Raw genomic sequence first — 15,269 nt, forward strand, 5'->3', positions numbered from 1 at the left:
TTAAGGAAAGGCATGGAGCACTTTCCAAGAAATGAAGTTAAATTACCATATGAATCTATCATGCGAGCTACTTATGAATTGAGTGCCAAAGATGACACTACTTAGATCTATCCTCGCTTTTATGCCTAGCTAGGGGCGTGAAATGATAGCGCTAGTTGGGAGGCAACCCAATTTTATTTTTATTTTTTTATTTTTTTCTTCTGTTTAGTAATAAATTTTTCATCTAGCTTCTATTTAGATGTGTTTTCATGTTTTAATTAGTGTTTTTGCCAAGTAGAACCTATAGGATAACCTACGGTGATAGTTAATTTGATTCTGCTGAAAAACAGAAACTTTGCGCGCACGAAAAGAATTTTAGTAATTCACAGAAACGTGATTTTGCGTTGATTCTTTTTGTTGTAGATCAATAGATAAATTGTCCAGTACTTCCTATTTTGTAGTATTTTTAAGTTCCAGAAGTATTCGAGAGTTACAGATTGCTAAAGACTGTTCTGTTTTTGACAGATTCTATTTTTCGTGTGTTGTTTTCTTATTTTGATGCATCTATGGCTAGTATTAAGTGGTATGAACAATAGAGAAGTTGGAATACAGTAGTTTTAACACCAATATAAGTTAAGAATGAGTTCATTATAGTACCTTATGTGGTTGTTTTTATTTCTTGCACTAACGGAGCTTATGAGATTTCCTGTTGAGTTTTGTGTTGTGAAGTTTTCAAGTTTTGGGTAAAGATTTGATGGACAAAGGACTAAGGAGTGGCAAGAGCCTAAGCTTGGGGATGCCCATGGCAGCCCAAGATATTCAAGGATAACAAAAATCCTAAGCTTGGGGATGCCCCGAAAGGCATCCCATCTTTCGTCTTCGTCTATCAGTAACTTTACTTGGAGCTATATTTCTATTCGCCACATGATATGTGTTTTTCTTGGAGCGTCATGTATGATATTAGTCTTTGCCTTTTAGTTTACCACAATCATCCTTGCTGTACATACCTTTTGGGAGAAACCCACTTGATTGGAAATTATTAGAATACTCTATGTGCTTCACTTATATCTTTTGAGCTAGATAGTTTTGCTCTAGTGCATCACTTAAATCTTTTAGAGCATGGCGGTGGCTTGATTTTGTAGAAATTGTTAATCTCTCATGCTTCACTTATATTATTTTGAGAGTATCTTAGAACAGCATGGTATTTCCTATGGTTATAAAATTGGTCCTAGAATGATGGGCATCCAAGTTGGGTATAATAAAAAGTATCATAGGAAGTGAATTGGATGCTATGATCAATTTGATACTTGATAATTGTTTTGAGATATGGAGGTGGTGATATTAGAGTCAAGCTAGTTGGGTAATTGTGAATTTAAAGAATGCTTGTGTTGAAGTTGGCAAGTCCCGTAGCATGCACGTATGGTAAAAGTTGTGTAACAAATTTGAAACATGAGGTGTTCTTAGATTGTCATCCTTATGAGTGGCGGTCGGGGACGAGCAATGGTCTTTTCCTACCAATCTATCCCCCTAGGAGCATGCGCGTAGTGATTTGTTTTTGATGACTTGTAGATTTTGGCAATAAGTATATGAGTTCTTTATGACTAATGTTGAGTCCATGGATTATACACACTCTCACCCTTCCATCATTGCTAGCCTCTTCAGTATCGTGCATTGCCCTTTCTCACCTTGAGAGTTGGTGCAAACTTCACTGGTGCATCCAAACCCCATGATACAATACGCTCTATCACACATAAACCTCCTTATATCTTCCTCAAAGCAGCCACCTTACCTACCTATGATGGCATTTCCATAGCCATTCCGAGATATATTGCCATGCAACTTTCCACCGTTCCGTTCATCATCATGACACACATCGTCATTGTCATATTGCCTTGCATGATCGTGTAGTTGACATCGTATCTGTGGCAAATCCACCATGCATAAATTTTCATACATGTCACTCTTGAATCATTGCCCATCCCGGTACACCGCTGGAGGCATTCATATAGAGTCATATCTTGTTCTAGTTTTGAGTTGTAATTCATGAGTTGTAAATAAATAGAAGTGTGATGACCATCATTATTAGAGCATTGTCCCCAAATAAAAAAAGGAAAGGCCAAAAAAGGGAAAGGCCAAAGAAAAAAAAGAAAAAGAAAAAAAAGAAAGGCCAAAATAAAAAAGAAAGGCCCAAAGAAAAAAAATAAAAAAGAAAGAAAAAAGAAAGAAAGGCCAAAATAAAAAAAGAAAGGCCCGAAGAAAAAAAGAAAAAAAGAAAATAAAAAGGGGGCAATGTTACTATCCTTTTCCACACTTGTGCTTCCAAATAGCACCATGGTCTTCATATAGAAAGTCTTTTATGTTGTCACTTTCATATACTAGTGGGCATTTTTCATTATAGAACTTGGCTTGTATATTCCTACGATGGGCTTCCTCAAATGCCCTAGGTTTTCGTGAGCAAGCAAGTTGGATGCACACCCACTTAGTTTCTTTTGTTGAGCTTTCATACATTTATAGCTCTAGTGCATCCGTTGCATCGCAATCCCTACTCCTCATGTTGACATTGATTGATGGGCATCTCCATAGCCCATTGATTATCCTCGTCAATGTGAGACTTTCTCCTTTTTTTGTATTCTCCACACAACCTCCATCATCATATTCTATATCACCCATAGTGCTATATCCATGGCTCACGCTCATGTAATGCGTTAAAGTTGAAAAAGTTTGAGATTACTAAAGTATGAAACAATTGCTTGGCTTGTCATCGAGGGTGTGCATGATGAGAGCATTTTTGTGTGACGAAAATGAAGCATAGCCTTACTATATGATTTTGTAGGGATAAACCTTCTAATGCCATGTTATTGTGAGAAGACATGATTGCTTTGATTAGTATGCTTGAAGTGTTACTATTTCTTATGTCAATATGAACTTTTATTTTGAATCATTTGGATATGAACATTCATACCACAATAAAGAAAATTACATTGAGAATTATGCTAGGTAGCATTCCACATCAAAAATTCTGTTTTTATCATTTACCTACTCGAGGACGAGCAGGAATTAAGCTTGGGGATGCTTGATATGTCTCCAATGTATCTATAATTTTTGATTGTTCCATGCTATTATATTACCCGTTTTGGATGTTTATGGGCTTTACTTTACACTTTTATATCATTTTTGGGACTAACCTACTAACCGGAGGCCCAACCTGAATTCCTATTTTTTTTGCCTATTTCAGTGTTTCGAAGAAAAGGAATATCATACGGAGTCCGAACGGAATGAAACCTTCGGGGGCGACCTTTTTGGAACAAACGTGATCCTGGGGACTTGGAGTGGAGGTCAAGCAACAAAGAGGTGGCAGACACGAGGGTGCCCGGCACGCCCCCTACAGGTGGGCATGCCCCCCACCCTCATGGGCCCCTCGAGCATCCACCGACCTACTTCTTTCTCCTATATATACCCACGTACCCTGAAACCATCGAGGGGCACCACGAAAAAATATTTTCACCACCATAACCTTCTGTATCCGTGAGATCCCATCTTGGAGCCTTCGCCGGCGCTACGCCGGAGGGAGAATCGACCATGAAGGGCCTCTACATCATCTCCAAGGCCCTTCCGATGAGTTGTGTGTAGTTTACCGCCGAACTTCGGGTCCATAGTTATTAGTGAGATGGCTTATTCTCTCTCTTTGAATCTCAATGCAAAGTTCTCATCGATCTTCTTGGAGATCTATTCGATGTAACTCTTCTTGCGGTGTGTTTGTCGAGATCCGATGAATTGTGGGTTTATGATCAAGTTTATCTATGAGAAATATTTGAATCTCCTCTGAATTCTTTTATGTGCGATTCAGTTATCTTTGCAAGTCTCTTCGAATTATCAGTTTGGTTTGACCTACTAGATTGATCTTTCTTGCAATGGGAGAAGTGCTTAGCTTTGGGTTCAATCTTGCGGTGTCCTTTCCCAGTGACAGCAGGGGAAGCAAGGCACGTATTGTATTGTTGCCATTGAGGATAAAAAGATGGGGTTTACATCATATTTCATGAGTTTATCCCACTACATCATGTCTTAATGCGGTACTCTATTCTTTATGAACTTAATACTCTAGATGCATGTTGCATAGCGGTCGACTTGTGGAGTAATAGTAGTAGATGCAGAATCATTTCGGTCTACTTGTCACGGACATGATGCCTATATACATGATCATGCCTAGATAATCTCATAATTATTCACTTTTCTATCAATTGTTCGACAGTAATTTGTTCACCCACCGTAATACTTATGCTATCTTGAGAGAAGCCACCAGTGAAACCTATGGCCCCCGGGTCTATGTTTTATCATATAAGCTTTCAATATTCTTTTATTTGCATCTTTACTTTTCCAATCTATATCATAAAAATACCAAAAATATTTATCTTATCGTATTATCTATATCAGATCTCACTTTCACAAGTGGCCGTGAAGGGATTGACAACCCCTTTATTGCGTTGGTTGCGAGGTTCTTGTTTGTTTGTGTAGGTGCGTGGGACTTCTGAGGAGCCTCCTACTGGATTGATACCTTGGTTCTCAAAAAATGAGGGAAATACTTACGCTACTATTGCTGCATCACCCTTTCCTCTTGAAGGAAAACCAACACAAGCTCAAGACCTAGCACCCACCATGGCGGAAGGCTGACTTGTGGGCCTACTAACTTGATGCGGACGGAGGGCTTTGTCAACTTAGTCAATATGAATGATTCTAGCTCAAGTGACTGTACGGTGTCCATCCAACGGCCGTAGTGCTTCTTCAACCTCTGGTCCTCTTGCTCATGCCACCCAAACGAGCGCCGGTCGTGCCGCATGCTCCTGCCTCCCGTGGCCGGCTCTGCTGTCGTGCAGTCCTCACCGCCCCACCCACTCCAACCTCTGGCCAGGCCATCCCTCTACTCACCAGCAACCCCGGTTATTCTGTGGCGACGGCAGCCTCACACCGTAGCAGAACCAGTCAAGCCTCGTACTCCTCTCCACGTGGGCATCCACTGCAGCGTCTTCCCCGGCTCCGCGTCGTCCCCTTCCTACGCCTCACCGTTATCCACCGCCTTGGTGCTCTTGACGTCACGTGGTCAATGTGGTCAAGAAATGACTTCCATCGGAAGAGTACTGTACGTGGAGAGGCTGACAGGAAGAGTATTGTACTCCATGGCCGCAGCAAGGAAGTGCAACCTTATTACGCGTAACTAATTACTCCTCCAGCTGACAGTGGGGACCCACCGGATGGGCCACCATATTTCGCGAAAAAATGTTTCTCCCCTGACTCCTGGGACCCACCAGCTACATCTTCCCACGCAAGGAAGTGCAGCCATATTATGAGCAAAAAAATGATTCCCCCTGACAACTGGGACCCACCAACAATAACTTCGCACGCAAGGAAGTGCCTTATTATACTCCCTGACAGTCGGGACCCACCTGGTTGAAGCATACGTAGCATTGTCATTCTGGTCATGAACATGTACATACATATTGATCAATTGGTCTGTCTGCAGGCCGCGGCGATGAACTGTGGCCGAGTAAGGAAGGGCACGCGTCGTAGTAGAGGCGGGGACGTAGCATGTCATGCAGTCTCATCAATATCGTGTACACGTATGTACAACCATGGTGCAAGAAAGTAAATACGGCCACGTACGATACATACGGGCGGGGTCTCGAATGCCTACTCACGCATACGTAGGGCCAGGGCTCGTGTACATGGAGAAGCAGTGGAGAGCAGCGACAACGTCCTGTTCATCGGTAGCCAACCGACCGGGTCAGAACGGAGAAACTGCGTCGCCGTGTTCATCTGGAGGCAATAGAATGCGTCGTGTTCATCAGGAGCCAACCTACTTGTACAGAACAACCGAAACGAGGCCTGGCGTATCGGAGAATGGAGGAAACGGCCTTCTGTTTGACCGCCTACGGTCGAAACGGGATCCTATTCATCGAGAGGGGTCTGGCATATCGAAAACAGAAGAAATGGACTTGTGTTCGAGCTCCTAAGGTCAAAATGGCGTGCTCTTGATCGGGAGGGGTGTGGCATACCGCAAAACGGAGGAAACAGACTTCTCTTCGACCTCCTACGGTCGAAATGGGGGTACTATTTATCAGGAGAGGTGTGGTGTACCGCAAAATGGGACTCCACAGTCTACTGTTCATCCACCATCGACTGCCTCGCTCGAGCCTCCACGGGCTACTGTTCATCCACAATCGACCACCTCCAGCCTCCACCTGCGACTGTTCATCCACGGCGTCTCCCTCCTGCCTCCACCAGCTACTGTTTATCCACGGGCTCCTGTTCATCCAACCTCCACTGGCTATTGTTCAACGACCCCTCCATGGGCTACTGTTCATCCAGCCCTCCACCGGCTACTGTTCAACCTGCCGTCCACGGGGTCCTATTCACCCACCCCCAACCGGCTCGATCAGGGTCCTGTTCATCCAGCGGCAACGGCCTCTATCCCCACGGGGTCCTGTTCATCCAACCCCCACCAGGAACTATTCATCCAACCCCCAACAATGCTCAATGTTCATCAAGAGGCTGCAGGTCGATCGGCTTCAGTTAGCAGAAGTAGAGAATGAATCGCTCGATCGGGTTCAGTTAACAGGCAGGAATCAATCGATCGCTTGGGTTCAGTAGGTGAACGCCTCGCTCGGGTTCAGTTAGAGCCCAACGCCTCGGACCCATGCGCGTACGTGTATGAGAGAAACGCACAACCCCTCTGTCCATCGCTCGACCCCGACCCACCATAACCGGGAACTCCCCGGTATTTTCCTCGCCCTCGCTTCTACCATGGTTTTTTCTGTCATGGACGGCCCAAAGAATGTCATGCAGCTGTGCCTCCGGCCCACCCAAGATGAAAAGCCCATTTTCTGTCATGATTTTTTGTCATAGAAGTAGGAGCCCACCACATCTATGATGATACCGGGTTTTGTCACAATTATCGTCATAGAAGTGTCATAAGCATGACAGAAAAAAATTGTTCGGCCCAAAATGTCATGGATGTGTCTTTTTTTTGTAGTGCAATTTCCTCAGCACCATTAGTACTAAATTAAGAGTCTTGTTCTTTAGACGAAGAAATTGCCCCGGCTTTAGCTTCTGCCTTCAGAGCGTGGGGTCGTTCATAGCTAGGACCATACACATCTCTCTTCCCAGCTTGCCAAATTCACGAGTATTGAGCCTCTCAAGAATATCAGCCGGATCAACTGACTTGTAATAAGGACGCTCTTGAATCATCAGGGGCAAGGTGTCAAAGGAACTGTCAAGAGACCTCAGCAATTTCTTGCCACCTCATGATCAGTGATGTCAGCAGCGCCGAGAGCTTGAAGCTCATTGGAGATATCTATGTGGTGCTCAAAGGTTTGCGGAACATTTTCATTGTCGAGCCTCTTGAAGCGGTTCAAGAGATTGTAAATCACATCAACTCGAGAGTCACGTTGAGTGGAAACTCCTTCATTGACCTTATAAAGCCTATCCCAGATGATCTTTGACGTTTCCGGTGCACTCACTCTGCCATACTATTGCTACTTGTGAGCTGCGTTAGGATTTCCTCAAAGAGGAGAGGATGATATAGTACAGTAGAGATAAGTATTTCCCTCAGTTAAGAACCAAGGTTGTCATGAATAGAACCTACACACAAGGCCTCATGAATAGAACCTACACACAAAATAACAAATACTTGCAACCAACATGATCAAGGGATCAATCCCTTGGCGGTTAATTGCAAGGATAAAATCTCATAGTGATAGATAGATAAAAAGGCACAAATAAAATAATGGTAAATAAATTGTAGCAACATATTTTACAATTTTAATATATGATAAAAATGGACCCGGTGGCCATAGTTTTCACTAGAGGCTTCTCTCTCAAACAAAAAAGCATACGGTGGGTGAACAAATTACTGTTGGGCAATTAATATAAAAACGCTTAGTTATGACAATATCCAAGGCAATGATCATGTATATAGGCATTACGTCTGAGACAAGTAGACCGACTCCTGCCTGCATCTACTTCTATTCCTCCACACATCGACCACTATCCAACGTGCATCTAGTGTATTAAGTTCATAAAGAACGGAGTAACGTGTTAACCGAGATGACTAGATGTAGACAAAGTAAATCCAATCAATATGAATAAACCCCATCATTTCCCCTTAGTGGCAACAATACAAATACGTGTCTGGTTCCTTTCCGTCACTGGTATATAGAGCACCACAAAATTGAACCCATTACAAAGCACCTCACCCATTGGAAGATAAATCAATCTACTTGGCCAAACCAAATGGATATATCGGAGGGAAATACAAAGCTATAATCATATATAAAAGAGTTTAGAGAAGACTCAAATAATAGATAATCTGATCATAAACCCACAATTCATCGGATCCCAACAAACACACCACAAAAGAAGATTGCATCGAATAGATCTCCAGGAACATCAAGCAAAATATTGTATTGAAGATCGAAGGGAGAGAAGAAGCAATCTAGCAACTAGCTATGGACTCGTAGGTCTGTGGTAAACTACTCACACATCATCAGAAGGGCAGCAAGGTTGATGTAGAGGACCTCCGTGATTGATTTCCCCTCTGGAAGAATATCGAAAATAGCCTCCAGATGGGATCTCGCAAGAACAGAGACTTGCTGCGGCCGAAAAATTATTTTTGGTGGCTCTTTGTTGGTTTCCTGATTTTAGAGAATTTATAGAGTTGGAATAAGGTCAAATGGAGGAACGAGGGGCCCACAAGGTACTATGGCACGCCTGCCCCGTGGATGTGCGCTAGTTCCTTGTGGCCCACTCCTTCGCCTTCTGGCCTCTTCCCAAAGCTTCTAGTGTGTCTTATGTCCACAAAAAATTTGTCAAAAAGTTTCGTGGCATTCAGACTTCATTTGGTACTGATTTCCTGGAAAACCAAAAGCAGGCAAAAAACAATAACTGACACTAGGAACTAAGTTAATAGGTTAGTCCCAAAATATGATTAATATTGCATGTAAATTCATATAAAACATCCAAGATTGATACTATAATAGAATGGAACAATAAAAAATTATATATACATTGGAGACGTATCAAGCATCCTCAAGCTTAATTCATGCTCCTCATTGAGTGGGTAAATGATAAAAACATAATTTTTGATGTGGAATCCTCCCTAACATGTTCATCATGTAATCTTTCTTTTATGGCATCAATCTTTAGATCTGAATGATTCAAAGAAATAGTCTATATTTTGACATAAAAACTGTCGGGTTCCAGGCTCCGCAGACCCAAGAAAGGTTCGAACTCATGGAAGTGTGCGAAGAACTCAACCTCTCATACCGATCGATTCGCTGCTCTCACGACCTAGCTCGATGAACAAGAAGTAGAAAGACATGGGAATTTACCCAGGTTCGGGCCACCTTGCGGTGTAATACCCTACTCACGCTTTGTGGTGGATTAGCCTCGCGGGGGGCTGAGGATGAACTAGTACAAGTGGAAGAACAGCCTCAAGAGGCATGTTCTTATGATGAGCTCTTGGGGATTCAATGAGCTGATCACCATATGCTTTCTATGGTTGTGGCTAGGCTATATTTATAGTGGCCTTGGTCCTCTTCCTCCAAAACATAGGCGGGAAGGGATCCCAAGGTGGCCAAAATTGAAAGGGGACAAGAAGTACATATGATCTTGATGAAAGGTGGTCTTCTCCTGCAAAGCTTCTGATCATGACGTTGTGGTGGCCTCGGCGATGACATCCATCTTGCCGTTCTAGCAGTCTTGGTCTTGTTGCATGCAAATGGCAACCTTTGGCTGATTTCTTGGGACTCCATACCTGTGCTTGCCTCCTTTGCACCAAAGAAGAAACCTGCTGATTCGCGCCTACTGGCGCGCGCCTAGCCTTGGTCGTCATGGCTGATGTCATTTCAACCTCGTGACGCCGGTTCTTGCATAGAAATCTCCACTTTGTCAGGAGGCTACCTGAGGAGGCTTCTCTAGCAGGAGGTCTTGACGTTGTCTGCCTCACGAGGCTTGGCGCCTCGCGAGGGTCTTGTCTTGCCGTCGCCGAAGATGGGCCCTACCAGTCCGTCGATGGAGCCATGTTGTGGGACACAGGTAGGCAAGTCTGGGTACCCTGGTTCCCAGAATGTCGGCAGAAGCCCCCGGGCCCAAGGCGCGCTCGCCCTTGGCTTCGAGGCGAAGCCAAAGGGAAAGTGCGGAACACCGCGGGGCCCAATCGCCTGCGGACCGAGCTGATGTGTGGCGCTTGATGGGACATGGGCGCCTCTACTTCCCCATGCTCCCTCGACAACCACTCGACTTGATAACTACCTGCTGCATGTAGAGAAAATCATCATTACTTGAGATCGTGGGAGGCCGACGATTTACCTTCACTCGGCTATAAATGGGGGGAGCGGGTAGAGCCCCCTGCCCATCTTTGTCTTCTTGCTTCTCGCTCCTCCTTCTCCATGCTTCATGGTCTTGCTAGCGCGTCCATGGCACCGATCCAGAGGTTCTCCACCGCGGAGAAGGGGGAGGCCCTCAAGGTGGAACCCGAGATGATCCCGCCAAAGAAAAGGGTGGGCACTCGCGGGGCAGTGCTGACGAGGCCGCAATGACGCGGCCTTGGCATGAACGGGCCCCGCCGAGCTTTCTGATTCCCTTGTACACCCGCACACAGGGCCCTGCACACGATGACCGACTCTGCGAGGAGCAGAGCTGTGGAGGAGGGCAAGCATCGGCCACGAGGTTGCCTCCTTCGTGGTCCCACGCTGAAGGCTCGGCCCGAGAGTACATGGTGTGGGTGGTGATGCCACCACACACGTGGATTCGCCTCCCGAGGCCCTTCATGTGGGAGCTACCGCCGAGGGGCCTCTCAAGTTGTGGTTGCAGCACGATGCATGCTGCGGCCACGCTGCAGAAGCAGAGGTCGAGGTCATGGATGCCGATGACGCCTTCATGACTCGAGGGTGTGGCGCGATTTCTCGCGCGTGCTGCCTGGAGGGGGGCCACGCCATCCACTTTGTGTACGACGGGGCGTCAATGCTCTTCTTCAAAGTCTTCGACGAGGAAGGCCGTCGCCTAGGGTGCTGCCTTGAGGGAGGTCGCTATGGCGACAGGGCCACCGGCGGAACTTGCCCTTGGCCTTGCTAGCAACTCCTCCGATAGTGGCAGCACCTGCCGGCGTTTTAGATATGGGGGTACCCAGACTTGCCTGCCTGCGGCCCATGGTGTGGCTCCATCGGCGTCTTGGTACGGCCCAGCTTCTGCATCAACAACTCAAGACCCTCACGAGGGGCCAAGCCTAGGGAGGCGGACAACGCCAAGACCTCCAAGGGGATCGGCCTTCCCGGGCTAGCTCCCAAGGAGCGGAGATTTCTATGCAAGGTGTACCTCACGAGGTTGAGCTGACGCGAGCCATGACAACCAAGGCCAGGCAGACGCCAGCACGCATAGAGTACCAATTTCCTCTATGGTGCAAGTGAGGCAAGCAGCAGGCGCAGAGTCCCGAGGAATTAACCAAAGGTTTCCATTCTAGTGCAACAAGACCAAGACCGCCAGGACAGCAGGACGGAGGTCATCGCCGAGCCCACCACAGTGTCACGACCAGAAGCTTTTGCAGGAGAAGACCACTTTAGTAAGGATAGGACGTACTTGTTGTCTCCCTTCAAATTTGGCCGTTGTGGGATCTCTTCCCGCCTACATTTGGGAAGAGGAAGCCACTATAAATAGGACCTAGCCACCACCATAGAGGGGGGAGCCATGGAATCAATTCCACCCTCACCATCTCACGAGCTCACTTGAAATCAAGAACACCTCACCTCCTGAGGCCGTTCAACAAATGTACTAGTTCATCCATAGCCCCTCGAGGCAATCCAACACAAGGCTGGAGTAGGGTATTACACTACAAGGTGGCCCGAACCAGGATAAACTGTCGTGTCTCTGTTTCCCTTTGAGCTCGACGCGATTAGCTGTGAGGTTCACGAGTTGGCAAGCTTGGTAGGTTGAGATCTCTGCACGCACCCTAGAGTTCGAACCTTTCAAGGGTTTGCGGAACCCGAAATCCGACATTTTGCATGCCAGGTAGGGGTGTGTTTGATCTTCTCTTCTGCCGATCGATCCACCACTACTCCGACACTTCCATGGCTGACGCACATCGGGCTCGCGCAGAGCGCCAGGCCGCAGTCGTAGCCCGCATCACTCAGACGGCACTGGCGGGCGACGGTTGTCCTTGCCGTCCCACATCACCAGGGGCCAACGCAGCCACGGCCTTGCTGGCCACGAGCAGCGAGCTTCATCGCTGCACCCCTCCATGCACCGCAACGGGCGCACCGCCACTCCATTGGTGACTCCGGCCGCTTCATCCTCCCATGCGCGTCGTAGCCTGGTGAATGAACAGGCCGCACATCTCATGGCGCGGGAGCTCGTACGCTACCCCCCAGTCGAGGACTTCTACAAGGAGTGGCTCGAACGCATCGCCGAGCTCGTCATCGCCGCCAGAGAATCCGCTGCGCCGGCCTGCTCACTGCCTCAGCAGCCACCTGTTGCAGGCGATGTGGCTCGTGGGGCGCCTCCTCCACCTCCAGTACAGGGCGCCATCGTCGAGCCGAGGCGGGCAGCGCCATGGCATGACCGGTAGTGTTAGGCGCTCGCATGTGAAGAAGCAAGCTTTCAAGTGGTGCGGCAGCCCCAAGAAGATGCACGTGCGCTTCCAGCACCTCCACGTCAAGACTGTGCGCCTCCTATCATGGTGGAGTACGAGCACCAAGACTAGGCTCCACCACCCCGACAGGCCCCCGTGGCCACAGCAGGGTACCGTGCATTCACCCGAGAGCTGTGTAATGTCATCTGGCCGGGCAAGTTCAAGCCTGACCTGTCCCCACGCTAGGACGGCAATGCCGACTGAAACAGCCTAATTTTTAGCCCTTTCTTTTTCTTTTGATTTTCTGAGGTTTTTGCTTGAGTTTTCTTTTTCCGTGGCTTTGTGGTCTGGAAACTGAAGAAGGTGACATCTTGTTTCCTTCCAGAGTGGCTTGTCATCCCCAAATCCTTCCCAAGACCCTGTCATTTCCATCCTAGCCCAAATCCCAATCTTCTTTTTATTGGAATATTCCTTTTCTATTAAAGGAATTATCCTTTTTCCCCTAGGTTGTGAAGCAACCTTTATTTCCCGCACTCCTAAAATTCCCAAATATTCTCATAAATGTTTTGGGTCATATCTTCATCAAATATGGAAAAATATTTCATTTTCCTTGTTTATCATCATGCTCAAATAATTCATTTCCTATTCTTCCTTAAATGGCACATTGTGAAGCAAGTGCTATTTTCTTTTGCCCTATTGACCTCAAACTCCTTGGACATCTTTTTCTGTCCATATCATTGCCACATGCCAAAATGCAACCTCATTTTCCTAGTAGTCATTTAATTATGATTTTCCAAAGTTTCTGTCCAGAAAGAAACTTGGTGAAGGAGGTACAAGCTAGGCATACCCAAATGAGTTGCAATTTTGCATGGACCTTCATATCATCATCCCATAGTCCTCCACCAAAGTTGAGCTCATTTCATGCCTCTATGTGAACACAACTTCAAATCTTTGTTTCTGTCCAAATTTTCAGTTTGTGAAGGGAGTATATTTTATCTTGCTCCATTATGGCTGCAAATTTTCCTAGGCCTTCTATTATCCATATAACCTATATCCACCCAATTTGGGCATATTTAATCTAGCCATTTTCCCTCTAGAACTTTTGCAAGTTTCTGGTTAGTGTTGATGCTTGTGAAGAAAGTACCATTTTGGTTTATCCAAATGGTATGAAACCTTTTTCAGCATCTTCATATGATCAAATAACTCTCCCTTGTCCAACTTGAGCTCAAGTTGCTTCTCTATGTGAGTGCACCATCAAATTTCCTTTTCTGGACCAAATATACACTTACACAACAACTACTAGCTAAACCCCTCTCCTTGAGCTGAAACCCTGCCATCATAGTCACCTTAGTGCGTGATCGAACCCACTCAAAGATCAGCCTTAATCTCCACACATATGAGCCACAGCAAACTCCAAACTCCTTGTTGTTGCTTTGTATTCTTGCTAACTATGGCCACACGAGTGAGCTATGTGCTTGGTTTCTTCCCCCTTGGCTTTCTCCTCTGCTTCCCTTGTCCCACATACATGAATTGGCCGACCACCGTGCACGGTATGCCCCAGTGCACGTGGTGACGACCGTATTGGCATGTCATTTGCGTGCTCTGGCGCCTCTGTCTCCTCCTCCCCGTCCGTCCACTCGTCCCCTCATCGCCTGCCCATGTCTAGCGTGTTTCCCACATCGTCACCGTCCTCCTGGAGCCATCTCCCCCTCCAAAAGCCTCCTAACTGGCGCTCGTCGTCGCGCGCCCACGGGCAAGTTGTTGCCGGCCGTCATCTTCCTCCTCTGTCCTCTTCCTCCTCTTGTCCCCGAGCTTTGCCTCGTCTCCGTGACCTTTGCACCTCGTTTGCATCCTCCTCTGGTTATACATAGGTTGTTCTTCTCTGTGAGCTGCTGGTTATACAATGTTCCATAAATCTGTTGTATTAACTATTTCAAGTCTCGGGGGCTGCTGGTATACAATTATTAGATTTGTACAAATGTGTACTTACCCGCATATCTTTCAAATATTGGTCAGTGGCTCTGGTAAGCCCATCTCGAGTAGCTCGGATGTATGCATCAGCCGAGTTGAAGGCGTTGAATGCCTCTTCTGAAAAACTGGGGTCGCGAAGAGCGGCCCACCAGCGCTGATGATGCATGGCGCTTTCCACTTCAGAGTTTGTGACAGATACATCATCTGAATCCTCTGCAAAAGGGCAATCCGGTGTCACTCCCGTGTCAGTCTTGGTCCTTGAGACAGGGCCTGGAATCTGGATGGTAGAGGCATGACCGGCAGGATCCCCGGACATAGTCCGGCGAACACTTTTCCTGATAAGACACAACGGACAGTGTCACACCTCGATGTGACAACCAAGGAGCATATTTAAAAAGCCATACCTCTTTTATGAAGGCTGGGCCATGTTTTCATTTGCCTTCCTCTTCGAAGGCCTGCCCGACGTAGGCGCCGCTCTCTTGTGAGTCGCCTCAGGTGCAGCGTGGCGCGCCGAGCGCCTCCCCTTTGGAGCACGAGATAGTGCAGTGGGTGAGGCAGAATGAGGCAGTTCTTTCGGAGGAGATGTCTCCTGATTACTTACGTGTGAGGCAGGGTGAAGACCGGGATAGTCGGCAGTGATGGACACTTTCGTGTTGTCGTAACTCTCCTGGTAGAACACCCCGTCCTCGAGCTCCACGAATATATC

This window comes from Triticum dicoccoides, chromosome 4B (assembly GCF_002162155.2).
Source record: "Triticum dicoccoides isolate Atlit2015 ecotype Zavitan chromosome 4B, WEW_v2.0, whole genome shotgun sequence".
NCBI lineage: Eukaryota > Viridiplantae > Streptophyta > Magnoliopsida > Poales > Poaceae > Triticum > Triticum dicoccoides.